The 21,740-nt window shown below is 42.2% G+C and overlaps 1 protein-coding gene and 1 pseudogene across 1 annotated transcript in view; both read left to right on the top strand.

Moving 5' to 3' along the window:
• Nucleotides 1-21,740, top strand: part of LOC126469535 (uncharacterized proline-rich protein-like) — a 120,788-nt gene that overhangs the window by 53,173 nt on the left and 45,875 nt on the right. The window lies entirely within an intron of this gene.
• LOC126471795 (5S ribosomal RNA) lies at nucleotides 19,077-19,193 on the top strand (annotated as a pseudogene).

The raw sequence follows: 21,740 nt of genomic DNA, 5'->3' as shown, positions 1-21,740 counted from the left end.
ATCAAGTAGGCACCATAATCTTCGAACTTGGTTTTCCTTCATATTACTCAAATTACATAAGAAACCTTTTGCAAGCAGTCATTAGCAACTTCGAGTGACATTTTATATTACTTTTTTTAAAAAAAGATTCTCAACGAAGAAGGGAGGTACAGAGGGGTCTCACAACACCTAACGATTTTGTTATTTAAAGACATTAATGTGTCACTGTTAAAACTGAAGCTAATTGTAATGTCCTCACGACCAGATTGACCGTTTGAGGGGAAAAATCTATCTGTAGTTTGTATAAGATCCCGTTTTATTTATAACCACTCTAGTTATACTGTTACAACACCCCAGCTCAGGGATTGTAATACAGGGTGAGTCACTATCTGTTTCCACCTAGAATAACTCCGAAAATATGATAGTAGCTTAAAAGGTTTTGGGACAAATGTTGCATGGGACAAGGGGGGGGGGCATAATGTGACGTTGGTTTTTTGTTGCTAGGTGGGGTCTCGCCAGAGATATGAAGGTCAATTTCTTTTTTTTTTTAATGGGATCTATAGTTTGGTACTCATTTCCTTATAGCGGCTATCGAGACGAATTCAGTGATGTGTAACAGTAATGTCTTTGAAGATCAACGAAGGTCAAAAAGGCGGCATGAACGTCCACTTACAGAAGGTGTTCAAAGTGATGAACATTGGTATTAATACAGTGCTGCAATCTCCTTATCACGGATTGAGTGGTATTCCTTATCATTTCGGCACTTATCGAAGCTCATGGTCTGACAATTCTCTCTCGCATATCGTGCAAATAGTAAATATTCACCCAATACTGTGTATCCATCTAACGTGCCATTGCCATGTAATCAGCATTCGACGGTTTCGCAATACAACACTAATAGGAACGGTAAGACTAGTATCGTCGAATAAAGTGAATGTGAATGATGTAGGCTATTCCTTCGAAGAACAGGTCAATATGCTTCTCATTTACGGAGAATGCCAACGAAATTCAGTGAGAGCTAGAGACATATACACTGAAAAATATCCTCCACGTACTCACCCTAGTCGTTTCTGAAAGTATTTGTATAGAGTGTAGCCATGTATGGAAGTGAAACGTGGACAATAAATAGTTTAGACAAGAAGAGAATAGAAGCTTTCGAAATGTGGCGCTACAGAAGAATGCTGAAGATTAGATGGGTAGATTACATAACTAATGAGGAGGTATTGAATAGAACTGGGGAGAAGAGGAGCTTGTGGCACAACTTGACTAGAAGAAGGGATCGGTTGGTAGGACATGTTCTGAGACATCGAGGGATCATCAATTTAGTATTGGAGGGCAGCGCGGAGGGTAAAAATCGTAGAGGGAGACCAAGAGATGAATACACTAAGCAGATTCAGAAGGATGTAGGCTGCATTAGGTACTGGGAAATGAAGAAGCTTGCACAGGATAGAGTAGCATGGAGAGCTGCATCAAACCAGTCTCAGGACTGAAGACCACAACAACAAAAACTCACCCTACACGTCGTAAATTTAAATATGTGTATTATAAATTGAGAAAAACTGGATCTTTAACACATCGGAAACATATCCGACAAGGGAAAGTTACTAACGAGGAAACGGAAATTGGTACTCTTGTCACTGTGGTTCGAGATCCTTGTGTTAGTTCACGCCAAATTGCAAGGTAATCTGGCATGAGCCAGAGTAGTGTTGTTCGTGTTCTGCATCTCCATAAATATCATCCTTACCACATCAGAATTAACTGGTACGGATTGTATGCGTCGCACTGAATTTTGCCGTTGTGCTCGACTTCAGATTTCGAGGGGAGACACATTTATCAATTCGATTTTATTTACTGTCGAGGCTACATTCACGAACCATGGAAACGTTAATTTGCGTAACATGCATTATAGGGCAACTGAAAATCCACGTTGGCTGCGGCAAGTTGCACACCAAAAACCGTGGTCGGTGGATGTATGGTGTGGGATTCTGGAGGACAGAATTATATGACCCTATTTCATCGAAGGAAGTCTTAGTGATAGGAAGTACACCACATTCCTGCAAGAAGCATTAGGTCTGTTATTGGAAGAAATACCTTTAGGAATAAGGAACAGAATCTGGTATCAACACGATGGGTGTCCAGCACATTTTTCGCAGATGGCTAGAAATGAGTTGGAGAGACAATTCCCAAATCGTTGGATTGTATGCGGAGAAGATGTGTCGTGGCGGGATCGTTCGCCAGATTGCCGGCTCTGGATTTTTTCCTGTGAGAATTCGTGAAAGACATTGTTTATGAAGACGTACCAGCTACACCTGAAGATATGCGAGAGAGAATTGTCAGAACATGTGCTTCGATAAGTGCCGATGTGATAAGGAGTACCACTCAATCCACGACAAGAAGATTGCAGCACTGCATTGATACCAATGGTCATCACTTCGAACACCTTCTGTAAATGGACGTTCATGCCACCTTTGTGATCTTCGTTGACCTTCAAAGACCTTACTGTTACGCATCATTGGATCCGTCTCGATAGCCGCTATCAGGAAATAAGTACCAAACTATAGCACCCCATTTAAAAAAACCAAGTTGACCTTCATATTTCTGAAGCGACCCCACCTAGCAACAAAAAACCGACGTCATATTATGGCCCCCGTTGTCCCATGCAACATTTGTCCCACAAACTTTTCAGCTCCTATCATACTTTCGGAGTTATTCGTGGTGGCAATAGTTATGACTCACCCTATATATCAGAACGACCGAGAGGTATGGTTTGGGAGAAAGGACTGACTCATTCCGAAACGTGCAGAGAAACATCAACAAGTGTGTCATTGACATTATTGTATCGAAGGTGCACAGCCGGCCTTCCAATGACCCCGGTGCGTGCGTGGGTCACCGCCAGTGCCTAGGAATCTGCTGTGTCAGCGTCTGGTCACCCAACCTTGAAGGCATAGCGTCCCTACTCACGCCACGGCTAAGTGACCGCAGCGTGTGTTGGCTGCGCAATTGCCCGCGACTCGGCTCACTGTTCTCTGAAGCGCAGCTCGTGGACCAGGTGTAGAGCGCCTAAGGGAAACCGCTGTCCGCTGTCGTTGCAGTGAGCCTTAGCAGCTCTGGTTGTCCGCCAGGGCAGCTCGGTCAGTGACCGCTAACAGCTCTGCACCATGGAGGCTCTGTTGTAACTGCAATGTATGGGTTCTTCGCAATGCGTCAGTGCCCTGTGCTGCCCTTATTACTTCACACTGGTATACAGTGCCTGCTGGGCCGTACCTCATCGCCTGCGAGCGTTGTATACTTGTCTTGCAGAATCGTTTGCTAAATGCAGCCACCATCCGATGTGACTATTGGTAGTTGAACTACTACCTTCCAGCCACAGTTGCGCGAAAGTTACAAGAATTCCCCAAATCCGTGCCTGTACTTATTCGCGGCGCAGCAGTACTTAATGTATATCAGGTATCAAGAAACTCTTTTCCCGAGTCTACTAACATACATGAGATTTTTTCCCCCTTATGCTAACGAACTATTTCTAAAACTCCAATCCCTTTTCTCTAGTAATTTAATTACAAGCTACTATGCGGTGCTGCAAGCAAATCGCTCGTCGTCATGATCGCTGTAGATTTTGTACATCTTCCAGATGCAACATGCCGGTCAAGGTATACTGTAGCAAGCTTATGTTACCTCTTAGATTCGTGGAGTCAACTACAGGTTTCTAATGTGGAAATACACGTTCTTCGCTGAATGAGTGAGGTAAGCGATTGTCAATAATTTTTTTCTTTGATGAAGTCTGACACTTTTACGTCGTAAAAATCATTGCGCAAATCTTGTTAGTAAAGAACTGGGAGAAATTTAGACTTCATATGCTACAGAATAGAAAATGCCGTGTGGAACTGTTGGCCAACAATTTACCTATGCTCTTGGAGACTAAATTTTAAACGGTTTCCTACAGTATCCCTACTATGCACCTTTCCCTTGCAATATGTATGTGCTGAGACTTCCGTTTAATGTTTCTGAGTGATTGATGGGATGGCCGTTAATCGTAGTGTCGAGTTTGTATTGTTGACGACAGTGAAAGACAAAGCCAGAGAGGGAAACCGGACACCTAGGGATAGCCTCCTGCTCTCGAATGTCAATAAGGGGACCATACTGTAAAACGACTTTATTCGAAGGACTCATAGTCACCAAGGGACTCAAGCCCTTATAGCTGGCTCTGAGCACTATGGGACTTAACAGCGGAGGTCATCAGTCCCCTAGAACTTAGAACTACTTAAACCTAACTAACCTAAGGACATCACACACATCTATGCCCGAGGCAGGATTCGAACCTGCTACCGTAGCGGTCGCGCGGTTCGACACTGAAGCGCCTAGAACCGCTCGGCCACTCCGGCCGGCCAAGCCCTCACTTCATGAAATACTGCTGAGAAATTTCGAGTGAAACCGAGTAAATTGGCACGTAGTTTGATCACATTGAAAGTTGAGCCATCATCACGCCTCCTCTAGCTGCTTGAATGCTTGTAATAAAAGTGACTTCTGCCACCATAAACCGAGCCACCTAACTCCATGTCTAGTGCTCGACCGTTTCGTGAATTAGATACATCGACTACAAACGAAGGTGAGCAGAGCATCACAGGAGGTTGGTCAGATTACTCCTGCCACCTAACAAACTGCACGAACAATACAGGAGTCCTGACATAGTAGGCTGCTACTCGACATCACAGTTTCCAATAACGAAGCGCCACTGGAGATTATATAGTGGAATTCCACACTATCTTTCTCTGCGTAATCTTTCCACAGGGCATCGGGGTTGTCCATTATGTGGTTCTGCAAACGTTCTAGAAGTCCACATGGGCAATAATTCATGAGTCTCTCATTAGAATTGTTTGAGTCAACGACATATATTACTAAAGTCATCGTATTCCGAACCCACTAAAAAAATTGAAATCTAGCGACTCCTTTCTTAGCATTGCCGATAAAAGACAGTTTGTCTCTTACCAGCCGGATAAATGTCTGTAATTACCCGAATGACACTGGTATGTAGTAGATAAATGTGGGCACTTGACCGATGTGACTTCTTTCCATTTTGACACAGCACGTGTTTTCCATACACTTTCCAGAACTACGTGCTATGTTCCAATATGATATGGCACAATGTTGTGATCTTACTGTTGTATAAATGGGTGAAGACAGTGATAAATTATACGGTCTGACAGTGAACTGTGCTATGTTTAAGGTCTTGACAGAGTCACATGTGTAAATATGTCCTCCTGAAATATTAGTCGCCAAGGTACATTATGCCTCTCAGGCACTTCTGTCACAGACAACAACACAATATTTGTTTTCTTTTTGTAATCTAGAGTAACATTAAATGTTATATTAGCTGACACTGCATTCTTTAAAGGAGACGTAAATCACTTCTTTCTTGAATGGTGTTCAGCAAAGACTAACACAGAGGTACATTTTGCTCTTTCCTCAGGTGCCCTGAAAAGGATATTGCAGAGAGGCAGTTAATTGAAGATGATAAGGTGGTCGCACCAGTAATAGCTACATTTTTGTTCCCCGAAGATGGTGGGTCTATGATCATTGTGGACCTAAATGGAAAACTATACAAAACATTAGGAAATATGAAGCCAGGAGCAGTAGCACATGAAGATGGTCAACTGGAGAAGAAGTTGCAAAATCTACTGACTTTTCCAAGTGCAGCATCTACTGTAGCTACTCAGTCTCGTCACCACACCATACTGTCATCCTCTTTTGCTTACCATGCTATGGGAAGTATGTGTCGACGTCCAGTTGTCCATGGCTCTGACGACCAACGAGCAGATTTCAATTATCTGGAAGAAACTGCAGCTCAGCAGGACTGCCCTGACGTGAGCGTCAAAACACCATACACTCTCAAGCTTAGCTCCTCCGCTCCTGAAGGTCCAGGTGGCTTTGTTGACCAGAACAGTGCTCCTCAATCTACTGTTACACTGCTGAAAGGAGATGAACAGCAGCTGTCTGGTCGCCTACCAAAGGAGCGTTGGGAAAATTCATATTCCGACTCGACAGGCGCGCCTGCCGTACGGGAGGTCTACAGTTATATGCCTTCTCAGACATCGGAGGCCTGCGCATCTGCATCCGCTGCACTGGACAGTTACAACAACACACAGCCTGGTGCTACATCTGCTGATAAGCCTGCTGTGGGAGCAGGACTCCAACAAGAGCAGCTGTGGCAGCACCCTGCCCAGCTCCCGACAGTTGTGATTCCAGTACCGGAATATAAGGCACTGTTGTGGAGTCTATGTATTTTCGCCTGTTTACTCCCCACCTCTCCTGGATATGTTGGTCACAATACGAATCCACAACCTGCTGCAGGAACACTTCTTATTCTGCAAAATGAAAAGGCAGGGAATCCGACTGCTTTCGCAGCACCTGTGCTAGCCTGCAGTTGGGACGCTGAGAAACCCTTTAACCAGGACGGTCAGCACTAGAGGCTAATAATGGGCCCCTGCTGTCTTACATCTGCAGAAGGTAGATCTAATCAAAATTAAAATCACCTCTAACGACTAGAGAGCACAGTTCCAACGTGAAATGGCCAAGTGCACGGCAAAAGGTACTACATAAAGTGACTGTCAAGTCTGTTACAGTACGTATGGTAGGTAATATTGACCGATATTGCAAAACATCTATCCTTGGAGGTTACTAAGGATGGTTGTTTGACCTGCAAAGATGGGATCCTTCAGTAAGACGGTACGCCAATTTGAACCTGCGAATAATGCTCATATGTTGAACTGTATCAACGGCAAAAGAATATTGTACAAACTCGCGGTATTGAAACCGCTGTGTGGTTTGTGATTCTGCGTTGCAAACGACGAAGACGTGCTTCTCATCCTGGAAGTTAAGGCCCAAGGGATGTCTACCGCCCGCCGTGAATTGCGTCACCATGCGAATGTGGTACTGATGGGCATGTGGTCAGCACACAGCTCTCCCGACCGTTTTTGCAGCTTTTCCAGACCCTGGAGCCGCTAGTACTCAGTCAAGTACTCAGTTGGCGTCACGAGGCTAAGTGCTCTCCGCGCCAGTCCTCCCACCAAGGAAACATCCTTGGCAGTACGGAAGCCATCTACAGTGACGACTCAGCTATGTAGGCGGACACGCAGGACAGAGGTTAGAGTGAATTAAACCTCCTAGCCTCCCACATGTACAGCGTTCTCACAGCTTCACCTGCCGAAATAAACTTGTTATGACTTAGCAGAAAACTACAGGCGTCCAAGGTCTATGACACAGAACGTTCCTACTATGGGGCTTCCTTCCATCCCACCCTCACAAGTGTAATGTAGTCGCCGTCAATAAACACATACATTACTGGACATTAAAACTGCTACACCACGAAGATGACATGCTACAGTCGCGAAATTTAACCGACGGGAAGAAGATATTGTAATATGCAAATGATTAGCTTTTCAGAGCATTCACATGGTTGGCGCCGGTGGCGACGCCTACAACGTGCTGACATGAGGAAAGTTTCCAACCTATTTCTCATACACAAACAGCAATTGACCGGCGTTGGCTGGTGAAACGTTGTTGTGATGCCTCGTGTAAGGAGGAGAAATGCGTACAATCACGTTTCCGACTTTGATAAAGGTCAGATTGTAGCCTATTGCGATTGCGGTTTATCGTATCGCGACATTGCTGCTCGCGTTGGTCGAGATCCAATTACTGTTAACAGAATATGGAATCGGTGGCTTCAGGAGGGTAATACGGAACGCCGTGCTGGATCCCAACGGCCTCGTATCACTAGCAGTCGAGATGACAGGCATCTTATCCGCATGACTGTAACGGGTCGTGCAGCCACATCTCGATCCCTGAGTCAACAGATGGGGACGTCTGCAAGACAACAACCATCTGCACGAACAGTTCGACGACGTTTGCAGCAGCATGGACTATCAGCTCGGAGACCATGGCTGCGGTTACCCATGACGCTGCATCACAGAGAGGAGCGCCTGCGATGGTGTACTCAACGACGAACCTGGGTGCACGAATGGCAAAATGTCATTTTTCCGGATGAATCGAGGTTCTGTTTACAGCATCATGATGGTCGCATCCGTGTTTGGCGACATCGCAATGAACGCACGTTGGAATCGTGTATTCGTCATCGCCATACTGGCGTATCACCAGGCGTGATGGTATGGGGCGCCATTGGTTACACGTCTCGGTCACCTCTTGTTCGCATTGACGGCACTTTGAACAGTGGACGTTACATTTGAGATGTGTTACGACCCGTGGCTCTACCCTTTATTCGATCCCTGCGAAACCCTACATTTCAGCAGGATAATGCACGACCGCAAGTTGCAAGTCATGTACAGGCCTTTCTGGATACAGAAAATGTTCCACTGCTGCCCTGGCCAGCGCATTCTCCAGATCTCTTGATAGGCACCCACATGCCTTGCTCATACTGTGGCATCAAGCAGTCAGGCCTGCAAGATGAGTGGTCTGCCAAGCGAGTGGATTCATTCTTATTTATCGAATAATATGAACTCTCGTAATCACAATAAAGTTACAAATTACCCTCCTGTATGAATAATATGCAACGGAAACACGCATCTGACTATCAGTAATTTACAGAACTCTGACTGTTCACTACACACTGGCAATACCACATTTTCTTTCCTTTTTATTTAACGGCTTTTATCAACACGTGGCCATCGCACTGAATATAAGTGGCGCACACATTATAAATTCTGGATATCATGACAACATACAATTCGAAGGAAAAGGCCACCAATCTTTTTCTTTTCACTATCTTATTTATTCCGATAAATTCTATAACCTAAACCCACAAATTCTATAATCTACAACAATAACACATGAGAAATTCCACCCAGTGGGCATGGCTTAACATTGGTGATTCTCTACCTTACGGTCTCGTAATTATTTAACGCTACAGTGCACTTTGTGGATAGGATGGTGGATCTTTTGCTATATCTCACACTTCGACTCTCACAACCATCATCACGAAACTTTCCTCCAGACCGAGCGGTACAAAAGGAACATGCATACCCACTACCTCTGAAACTACCTTGCTACTCTCCCATGCAAACCACACATACTTAAATTACATGACATACACCACACTGCAACATAAATACAAGACAGGGAATAGTCACAGCATTATCACTTTCAGCTTTCCCACTTCAATTAATATTTATCCCAGTTTCACACGACACTGCCCCACTTTGTAATTCTACTTTCCTACTATGAACTCTGGAGATATATGCACGTCTTCCTGTGCAATGCAAGCCAAGTGGCGTTGCTGGATAGACGGCCGACTCACCTTGCTTCTCTCTCAGAGTTTGAATCTAGCGTCACACGGAATCATATCATGCAAAGTAATATTAAGAACATATTCATCACACACGCGAGACCTCAACTGATACCATGGACGAGTACTTCACTTTATCCTTTGTCTCATACACAGATTGAGACTCACACAGTACTCACCATGTGGAAGTACTCGTCCCTAATTTCAAGTCCTGCACACGCCATTTCTTAAATATTTCAACTTATGGTACACACGCTATTTCTTAAATATTTCAACTTATTGTACACACGCTTGTAATTCAGCTTAACTTAAGCACACAGAAGTATTTCAACTTATTGCTACACGTAGTTTCATTGTGACCGTTGGTCACTTCTGAAGATTACTACGATCCCATTAATATTACCTGCCTGACATTTAATTCTCCCCACAAAAGTTCCTGAAATAGAGAAATTATTATTTCAAACTGCTCTTAAATATTCCACATGCATACCATGTCTCCACCCTTTTGTCTTTACGGAGCACAACTAAGACAGGTCTTAACAGCACAAGATCCAGTGGCAGAGTGCTGAAACATGGCCATTCTTCAGGTCCTCTCACACCTCTGTCGAAGTGGGGGAGCACCTTGCTACCGTATTGGTCAGCCACATTTCAGGCGCTCAAAGCTCAGGTAAATTTCATCTCTTTGGTCCCACCAAAGGTGGCCAAAGGATCGTCTCATAGATGATCATATATTCACATTCACTATCTGCGGTTAGCAGACTACCATACATTCATTCATTTCACAGATCTCACCAAACTGGATGTAGGGATTTATTTTGTGGGAGTGCACATGTGATCAATTAAATAAATAAATTGTCATTCTTTCCCACACTGGTATCCGGCTTCGCTGTATTAATTGAAACTGAGTTAGTTTTACAAAAAAAAATGTGTTGCTCTGACAAAAATAATGAAGTATGTTGTACCTATTTTCAATGTCGGGCGGTACTGTACCCTTTCACCACCGGCTACCCACGCAGAAAAAAATGGCATGGTACTATCCTTGCAATACGAGGGTAGTTCCGAACATTATTTTAAGAAAACTGTATTAGAACAAACGTAGCAAGTAATCAAAATAACCAGGAGGAGACCTTAGCCCCTGGTGACCTCAAACAGACGACCAAATGCTGTTACTTTACCAAATTATTGACACAGTTGTAGCATTATTTTACTCTCCACAATCCGGAGTAACGTACACATACAAATTTACAATAATCCACATGACAAATAAAACATTACATCATACAAATAAAAAATAATGTTGAGGTAAAAATTTGCTTAGTTACTGGGATCTTCGTTATTTTTATGAGTAATCCAGACTTTACTAATTCTATGACAAATAAAAAAAATACTAATTGTACTAATGAAATTTTAAATAGCTCACCGTCCAAACACAGAGCAAGTAATCTGACATTCATAAATTGCTTTGTAATAATCTTTTACACAGCAATGGCTAAATACAAAACAAAATCAACAAAAGAAAAAATTGCGTACACTAGTTCCACGTATAATCTCAGGCTCCATACCATTACTCTAAAATATACATCAAACCTACAGAGAAATAAAACTGAGAAGAAAAACAATGATATATACCACAAGTTACATACTGGTTACGTAATATAGTTCGTCTAAGACATCATGTCATACCTCATTAACTATCATCACCTAAGCAATTGCCACCACTACTCGACTGTGAGTTTAACCTTATCCTTATCGACCAGTACAAATACCTGCTGCTGAGCTAGTCAGTCCATCAACTTTGATCAATACACGCAGCAAATAGTTTAGCAATAAGTGCTTGAATCTACCAGTAGCTCTCGTATCTTACTCTACTGCTCATTTCTCTGTTGTTACACATTTAGACGACAAGAACTTGCATTTCGACTAGCCTTCGTTACACTTTAATGTGAAATACCACCACTGTGATAATGCAAATAAGTGGCTTCAGTCAACATACCAACAAGATCATTACTGTCCACAACATCAAAATGCATCAGTTAATTCCGATATTTGTTGTGCAATGCAAACTCTTGTCCCCTGTGACAATCTTACTGACCTATGCAACAAGAGCCGCTACGTTAGTATTACACCACTGGCTAATAATTAAAGCATCATTGTACCAAATATTCTAATAAACAAGTTACGTGTACTTGTAACCCAGAACAAACAAAAAAACACTAACTATTCTAAACACAAATGTTAATCAAATACAATTACACTTGGTGTCCCTTCAGGAATGAAACATATAAAAAAATTTACACAATTACAAGTACAAACATTATTTCCTATCTTGCGAGTCACACGGAATCATTTCATTCTGTGATTTTCTTGGGGTCAAAAAAGTTGCTGACAGGTTCCCTAGAAACACTGTCTCGGTGTCAAAGCTCTCCCTTGGTTACCCGGACAAAAGTCTTTAAGTCACTCAAATCGGCATTTTGAACATGCACTGAACAGTAAACTGTATCTCACATTAAACACAAATGTCATAGTCACCCTCAGCGTACCATCCACACGAATCTCTTCGTCCAGAAATGGCCCAACAACTACTATTACCCACGGTTCTGTCCTTTGAGTTCATGGTGTAATTAAAAGTCGTAAGTTCCAACAAACAGCACTTATTCCCGCACCAATTAAAGAAATGTCTCCTACAACAAATGCAAATGTCAATGTCCCACTTTAGTTTCTTGCGTTCATACAATAATTAGTCACCAAACGACAACTGTCCTCTTTAAGTATACCAAGCGTCCCATATGCAATTTACAAAGTACACTTAACAAGTCACTGCCAAAAGTTTATGGATCCCACCATTCAGTGGTCAAGACAGAACAAAACAATCGTCCTGTCTGCTAAAGACAAAATCTTTTCCACCACTCACTTTCCACCTTATGGAGACATACGAGCAGTCATCTTGTTTCACAGCTCCACAGTCCAGTACTAGTTAATAGTTGCTGGTAAAAAATGTCCACCGGACTCTGCCGCACGTCGTTCATTCTGCCGTCGCTCCGCCGTTGAGCAGAAGAAACCACCCGCTGTTGCCTCCGCGGGATACTTTCCCCAGTCGTAAGGGTGGCGGAACTTATGAATGGCCATTGGTACGTGCGTGTCGCCCCAGGCCGTTGACCTGCTGTAGCGGGCGCGTGGAGTGTACCCCGACCGGCAGTGGAGTGGGGAGCGCACCGGCTCTGTTGCCAACGTCTGCTTGGCTTATGTGGTACGGGCGCGTTAGGTGTAGCCCCTCAGCGCTACGACACCCTATCAGTCAGACCCTTCCGTGCATCTCGCAACATTACAGACAAAAGGATATTCTTACAGTATTTAAATACTCATTGATTACATGTATGAGCTATTAGATACATTGGTAATAAAAGAATCTTTGTTCTAAAAAACATAAAATCATACACCCTAGTTTTCTACACATATAACATCAACATTTATCCCTTTTCTATATACAGCCCACACTTGTGCTATTGATTGTACCTGTCGTCCCTCATACAAAACATGAAAGTGTAAAAAAAAACAAAAGGAATAATAAACAATCTATACAGCTCATAATTACAATATCAAATAGTAGACTACTCTAACATCCTATCATAGTGAAAATATTAGAAACTGTTTATTCTAAAACTACAATATACAGTGAACCTTTGTGCTTGTGACAGACTGAAATTAATACCCCTTGAAAGTGTTCTAACAAAAAAATAAGAAATAATCTACACAGCTCACAATTACCTACCACATGTTGTTAAATAGTAAACTACTTTAACATCCTAACACAATAAACATTTTAGAAACTGATGACTCTAAATCTACAACGCACAATGCACCCTTGTGCTTGTGACAGACTGAAATTAGTATCTCTTTATATATTTTACATTTTATTATATATAACAACATTTCTAGGACACGTATGTACCATCCACATGTCAGATCCTGACCTGCCATCGAGGTTCATCCCAATCAAACAATAAAACACAATAACGTTTTAGTTATGGATCGGTAGCATCCCCTTTACAGGAGTGTGCGCATTGATCACACTACTCTACGACTCTCACTCACCAGACATCACATTTTCCTTCTCATTCAACCCATTAATACACTAACAGAATAGGTCTAGACGTCAGCTAACCTTAACACCACCACAGTCACGACAACATACCATACCTTTGCTCCCTTATACTCAACCACATAACACATGAAGCTGTTTCGGAGATCGCTTTCCAGTCTCCGAATTCGTCCTTTCACTCTGGCACCTCTCTCCATCGGCTTACCTCTGCGTTCACTTTACCGATTATTCATCCTGCTAAATATCAACTTAGAATTGCGATATTTCATCTAAGAACAAAAAATACACAAATTATTCATCTTGCAAAATAACTGTACACATTCTTGGTACCGTTTTGATTAGTTATACTGGTACCAGGCTTCAACAACAAAAATTATTTTTTTCATGTAGCAAATGTTATGGTAAGAATTAGATTTACACTTATATTACATCTTATGTCAGTATTTCACAACATTCACCATCTGGATCTCATACTCCCTTTATGTCCTTTCATGTTGTGCAGTTGTCCTCATCTCTTCATTCGTATTTCGGCTCTCCGTCCGTCGATTACTCCATCATTTCCTTGTCTTCCTTCGCCATTCGCATCAATCTCGATTGCAGCATACACAGGCCTCTCTGTCACATACCTCTAAGACATCTCCACATTATTAGTTCTACTCACCTTTCTTTACCACTGTTTCATCACGTCGAATCTCTCGTTATTAATCACACTGCTTCACGTCGCTTCTCTCCTTAAATATCACCTTTATCCACTACTATTTATCACGTCACTTCTCTATCTACCATCTTTATCCACTCATTAATCATCACGTCGTTTCTGCTTGATCCTTATTCACACGACAAGAAATACGTACATACACCACTCTGTCGACTCCTGTTCATGACTCATTCGACCAGTCTATTCCGTCATACTTCCTGACATCCCGCCTGAAAATTCTTATTTTCGATTTGACCTTGCACAACGTTACACACCACAAATAAATACTCTGACTATCTACCATAAATTGCCTACTTTCGATCTATCCTTAACTTTTCCATAATTTGATGTTAGAAATGTGATGAAGCCCACAAGATTGTTTTCCCTTGATCATCTCAGTCAGTACAGCATTTTCATGGACAATCCGCCTCACTCTGAATGGTCCACTATACACAGTAAAGAATTTGCTAGTTAGGAATCTGAGCTTACATGAAAATTAAATGTGTGCAGAGAGTATACAAACTGGCAGAGATGGGACAGCCCAAGTGTTAGAAACTTTGGTGCTAGTGGCCTCTTTCCCTAACACCAGATTCTGAACAACCATACGCAACACCTCATAACTGTCACTATGACAATGACATACTACCGATCAGATGGCGTCTAATTTAAAAACTTCGATCACATTACTGATGTTACCTGTAACAGCAGTATAAACGTACCCTATTCCATACAGATCACAATGTTGACTTTTTACATTACGTGTTAAGTACCTGCAATAGTCAAATCACACTAATTAAACTGGACTCATTGGCACTATTACATAACATTTTAGCAACTGGTTTCTTTGAGGAAACAGTCCTTTTACTTAACTGTTCCAAATAAAAATTTGCAAATTTTGCTCTGAGAGACCAGCCTAACAGATGCCATTACTGGTGTTTTATTCTATGATCAGAAGTATGGTATTTGCATTCCTACATATCAGTAGAGTATGTCTGCTACATAGACAATTTTCAGTGCCAGCTGCATGTGTTTTAAGGCAAGATGCTAAGGGCTGATATGTTGGATTAGTTTCTCCTATCCTTCAATCCATTATGACAAGAATGAAATGCCGGGATTCCATGCTCTCCTGTCATTCTGATAGTTTCTGCCGTTCCTATCCTCGACCCTGTCTGACCTATGAGTCGTGTCTCCGTTCACAATGTTGCTCTCATTTCCCAGTTCCTGTAACAAGTGCTGAAATGACGCAGAATCGTCTAAGCCTCTGCCTGCTATCACTATATCTCTGCGCAATTTCACTGGCAACTTCGTTATACAGATCCTAATGAACTCCCCAGGTTCGTATGTCACATTCAAATACCTATTTCGTCTCAGCATTTCCTGATAGCACGACACTGGATCTCTTATACCACCTTCGTTACAATTTGGCATCATCAATATGCTTTGCTTAACCTGGTCCTGCTTACTTTTCGACCAGAATTCATTTAAAAACTTGTCACAAAATATCTTGTAGCTACTACAGTCTTTAATAACTTCCTGCATTTTCTCTCTAGCCTCGTCCCTCAAATGGTTACACACAAACTTCATTTTGAGGAGCGGTCCCCACGATGAAGGTAATGAATCTTGAAATTGAGACAGCCTTGGACTATACCCAGTTGGGTTTGCCACCTGTTTTATCCGACTCAACCGTTCTTCTAACTTTCTGAGTTCGTCTTCCGCTTTCTGCCTATCTTCGTTTTTTGAATTTATCTCACTCTCCCTCTGCAATCTACCTGGTGGTGTGTCACCTTCGCTACTGCACGCTAATTGCAACTGTGCTAATTCTTCCCTATGTTTCCTACTTATTTCTAATTGCGCCTCTTTAAGTTGTAATAGTGATTGTATCTCCCCCTGGTTGGCATAAACCTCTCGCTGCGTACTGTCAGAGCCTGTCTCGCCTCTTATACTGATCTTTTCTACATCTGCACTAATCGTATTCATTCTGACCACTACCTCTTTGATTCGCTCATCCGGCAACATGTCCCTACGTTCAGTAGTATCACTCTCTATTGCAAATATTCGTACCTCCAAATTATTGGCTTTTTCTTTCACAGCGTCACATACTTGCTTCAACGCACCCAGATTCTTCTCCCCCTCACCTAACCGATTATTAACCGCGGGCAGACACTCATTGATAACTGTGTGTAGCTTCGTCATTAACTCTTTATTTCCCTTATCCACTGCCCCCAATCTTTCCTTATTATCTTTATCCACCACTTCCAATCTTTCCTTTTTATGTATATCCATCGCTTCCAATCTTTCCTTATACGCTTCCCATCTTTCCTTATTACCTTTATCAATCGCTTCCAATCTTTCCTGATATGTTACCAATCTTTCCGTAGTCTCCCTATCTCTCTCCTTATTATCTCTGTCCATCCTCTGTAAAAACTGCAGTAGCACATTGTCATTTGCTACTTTCGGTGCGCTCACCTCGTTCGCCTGAGAAACCGTAGCTTCGCCAAGGGTAGCTTCACTTTTATTGCATACCTGACCTAGTCCCGGCTCGCCCGCGTCATCGGGAAAAGCCCCCATTTGTGGACAAAGCCCGCCGCTTAAAGGATCACCTAGCCGCGGTCCGCTGAATAATTCAGCCCCTTCCGAGTGTTAGCCGTTCCCGCTCATTAGCTCATGGTTGACAGCTACTTCCTGCCGCACTGCTACATTCACGCCAGAATCACTATTCTCCATGGTGACTACACTTTTCGACTGTGACCTAGTTACTATGGACATTACGCAAAAAAAATTCTACAATGATCTTCCAACCTTAGATGACATCCCAAGCGATTACATAAAAAGAAATAAAAGATCCTCACCAATCCAGAAAGAAATTGCAAACAAAAAAAATTTTACTTCTTAGCGCTATCACAATACATTCCATAAAAAGAATCTTAACAGCAAACCCTAACAGCAGAATCCTGGCAAACTATCCTGGCAGGGTCGAAATTATGAGAGGCACCCACAAGCCTTGCTCATACTGTGGCATCAAGCAGTCAGGCCTGCAAGATGAGTGGTCTGCCAAGCGAGTGGATTCATTCTTATTTATTGAGTAATATGAACTCTCATACTCACAATAAAGTTACAAATTACCCTCCTGTATGAATAATATGCAACGGAAACACGCATCTGACTATCAGTAATCTACAGAACTCTGACTGTTCACTACACACTGGCAATACCACATTTTCTTTCCTTTTTATTTAACGGCTTTTATCAACACGTGGCCATCGCACTGAATATAAGTGGCGCACACATTATAAATTCTGGATATCATGACAACATACAATTCGAAGGAAAAGGCCACCAATCTTTTTCTTTTCACTATCTTATTTATTCCGATAAATTCTATAACCTAAACCCACAAATTCTATAATCTACAACAATAACACATGAGAAATTCCGCCCAGTGGGCATGGCTTAACATTGGTGATTCTCTACCTTACGGTCTCGTAATTATTTAACGCTACAGTGCACTTTGTGGATAGGATGGTGGATCTTTTGCTATATCTCACACTTCGACTCTCACAACCATCATCACGAAACTTTCCTCCAGACCGAGCGGTACAAAAGGAACATGCATACCCACTACCTCTGAAACTACCTTGCTACTCTCCCATGCAAACCACACATACTTAAATTACATGACATACACCACACTGCAACATGGAATACAAGACAGGGAATAGTCACAACATTATCACTTTCAGCTTTCCATCTTCAATTAATATTTATCCCAGTTTCACATGACACTGCCCCACTTTGTAATTCTACTTTCCTGCTATGAACTCTGGAGATATATGCACGTCTTCCTGTGCAATGCAAGCCAAGTGGCGTTGCTGGATAGACGGACGACTCACCTTGCTTCTCTCTCAGAGTTTGAATCTAGCGTCACACGGAATCATATCATGCAAAGTAATATTAAGAACACGTGGTTTCATTGTGACCATTGGTCACTTCCGATGCAAAGTAATATTAAGAACACGTGGTTTCATTGTGACCATTGGTCACTTCCGAAGATTACTACGATCCCATTAATATTACCTGCCTGACATTTAATTCTCCCCACAAAAGTTCCTGAAATAGAGAAAATATTATTTCAAACTACTCTTAAATATTCCACATGCATACCATGTCTCCACTCTTTTGTCTTTACGGAGCACAACTAAGACAGGTCTTAACAGCACAAGATCCAGTGGCAGAGTGCTGAAACATGGCCGTTCTTCTCGCACCTCTGTCGAAGTGGGGGAGCACCTTGCTATCGTATTGGTCAGCCACATTTCAGGCGCTCAAAGCTCAGGTAAATTTCATCTCTTTGGTCCCACCAAAGGTGGCCAAAGGATCGTCTCAAAGATGATCATATATTCACATTCACTATCTGCGGTTAGCAGACGACCATACATTCATTCATTTCACAGATCTCACCAAACTGGATGTAGGGATTTATTTTGTGGAAGTGCACATGTGATCAATTAAATAAATAAACTGTCATTCTTTCCCACACTGGTATCCGGCTTCGCTGTATTAATTGAAACTGAGTTAGTTTTACAAAAAAAATGTGTTGTTCTGACAAAAATAATGAAGTATGTTGTACCTATTTTCAATGTCGGGTGGTACTGCACCCTTTCACCCTCACCAACTGAAAACGTCTGGCCAATGGTGGCCGAGCAACTGGCTCGTAACAATACGCCAGTCACTACTCTTGATGAACTGTGGTATCGTGTTGAAGCTGCATGGGCAGCTGTACCTGTATTCGCCATCCAAGCTCTGTTTGTCTCAATGCCCATGAGTAACAGGGCCGTTGTTATGGCCATAGGTGGTTGTTATGGGTACTGATTTCTCGGGATCTATGCACCCAACTTGCGTGAAAATGTAATCACATGTCAGTTCTAGTATAATATATTTGTCCAATGAATGCCCGTTTATCATCTGCATTTCTTCTTGGTGTAGTAATGCTAATGGCCAGTAGTGTATAAAGCGCCAACGGCCTTGCCGCAGTGGTAACATCGGTTCCCGTCCGATCACCGAAGTTAAGCGCTGTCGGGCTGGGCTAGCACTGGATGGGTGACCATCTGGTCTGCCGAGCGCTGTTGGCAAGCGGGGTGCATTCAGCTCTTGTGAGGCAAACTGAGGAGCTACTTGATTAAGAAGTAGCGGATCCGGTCTCGGAAACTGACATTCGGCCGAGAGAGCAGTGTGCTGACCACTTGCCCCTCCATACCCGCATCCAGTGACGCCTGTAGGCTGGGGATGACACGGTGGTCGGTTCGTACCGTTGGGGCTTCATGAACTGTTTGGGAGGAGTTTAGTTTTTTTAGTGTATAAATCGTGCGAGAAACTTTTGTATACATCCGAAGGCTAAATAGCAGGAGTGAAATGGTTAATTTGCGAGAGTTTCTCTGAATGATGGAAAATTCTTTTCATATTTAAACAATTGTTCACAATTTCGGCCTTCTCGACTCATGCAGCACCACCATTACGTGTCTAGCCAGTACCTACGAGCGCACCAGTGCTTTTATTAGTCAATATCGGTGTGGGTAGTGCACGACCTGATTTGTTGCCCTCATTCATTGAGATAGCATAGGGGTCGGTCATACAGCGTCGCTTTAAGGCCCATGCACTTAATACAGAACTGATCCTCATACCCTTTTTAGTAAGTAGATAAGGCAGCGAATAATACGTATAAATAAGTGAAATGACTAGGTAAACACCGTCGGATTAATGATAATGACGAAAACTGATATCATGTCTATCCAGGAAATCTTGAGCTTTCTACAATAGCACCACATCTCGAAGACTTGTTTTGTGTTTTTAGCTCCTCCGAGTGTCCGTGTTTCACTTCCATATGGCAGGCACACTCGAAACAAATGTTTTTCTATGCTGGTAGAAGTGCAAAGGTTTCTTCTTTTATCGAAAGTAGCTTTTGCCCCGTGGATTCGGCTTGCAGTGTCCTTCCTCGATCTTCCGTTTGATGTAGCTTTACTCCCTACGTCTGCCCACTTTTAGCCGCTCTGCGGCGGACTTTTAACTTTCCTAGCACCCTACCTTCGGTGTTGGGCGACAATACCTCAACAGTAGCTTTAGTTTTACGTTTTATTCGTGAGGGTGGGTTTTATCATTTGATACAAGTTTTAGCGCATGTCCTTCGTCGCTCTGTGTCCGCCACCCTTGTGTGTGTCCTCACTGTTAAGTGAGCATTGAGAAACGATCTTTTGTTTGTTCAGCAATAAGATTTTTTTTATTTTTATTAATTTTCGCATCATTGGAAGAGATGAGGCTGGTTTCCAACTGTGCTAGCATTGCTTCTGATTTTTCTGCATCTTCACTTAACCTGAGAGATCTTCGGCAAATCTCAGCACGTCTGTTTTATTACCATGAATTATAATTCCTCCTATGGCTGCTAGTTTCTCCTTAACGTAAGCTATTGCCGACTGAATGTATCCATTGACCAAGACAGGTGTGAGCAGCCCTGCCATACACCCTTCTTAAATAGTAGCCATTCAACGCTAAAGTTCATTATTTTTACTAACCGCTGCAAAAATGAAATACTTCCATTATATGCGAGTATAAATATCAGCTACAGCTAATAATTACAGTTCACAGCTGCCTCAAGTCCCACAGACAACAGTTAAGTTCGTAAAACCATGCTGAATCAATCACCAAAAACACACTCAAATTATCTAAGTCCAGTGAAAAGTCGAAGTACTTAACTCGCGCATACAAAATAATTCCAAATCCAACGAAAAGTTTTAGTACATGGCCCCATTCAACTGCTTAGCCACACAGCCCTCTCGGTAAAAGCACAATCAACACTGTCCAGCAAAAGACCGAAGACCATAGAACAAGAACAAAGACCATGCATGCCCTAAAGATCGCCCTAAATACTTTCTGTGTCGTCACATTACTGAATCCATATTTATTGTGGTGAAAATTTTTCGTGGCAGCTAAATAAAAGCTGCAGTAGTTTACAATAAAAACCCCTTTTGCATGCCGCACGTAACTTCTATATTTCTTACTGTTTTAATTACTCGGTTTTCGTCACTGTCACACATTTTGTTATAGATTTAAAAAGAGCCCAAGGAACTTTTTTATAATAAAATGGAAAACTGCTTATGGTAAAATGTCTAATTCTTTATCTGAAAAAGGGGACTGATGACCTCACAAGTTAAGTCCCATAGTGCTCAGAGTCATTTGAACCATTTGAGCCTTATCTGAAAACCATGTATCTATTCCTCATATGGCAAAGTGGTTGAAAGCCTCCTTTCTTTGTATAGTCACCGTGGTTTTGTAACATGTCAGTTGCCGTTTCTTTGTCTTGGTTGTCATCTGTTTTTGGTAGTGTTGCTAGCTTTCTCGGATTTTATTTTCACTTTTTTTTTCTCAAATCATGTGTGTTGATATAAGTTGGTTTGTGTGTGTGTCCACATTTTTTTATAGCCCCTACTTAGGAGAGTAATGAGATTTGTGATTATCTATTGGGATATTTGTCTGCTACACAGAGTGTCCCAGCAGGAATGTTCAGTCTTCAGGGACATGGCACGAACGCTCATCTGAAGTAGAAACTTCACATGGGCATGTGAGCAGCAAATAATCAGGAAAAGCGAAAAACTGATATATCCTAAACTATTCTATGAAACACAATG

This window comes from Schistocerca serialis, chromosome 3 (genome assembly GCF_023864345.2).
Source record: "Schistocerca serialis cubense isolate TAMUIC-IGC-003099 chromosome 3, iqSchSeri2.2, whole genome shotgun sequence".
NCBI classification, from domain to species: domain Eukaryota; kingdom Metazoa; phylum Arthropoda; class Insecta; order Orthoptera; family Acrididae; genus Schistocerca; species Schistocerca serialis.
Note: the sequence above shows the minus strand (reverse complement) of the source record. Positions and strands in the feature narration are given on the sequence as shown.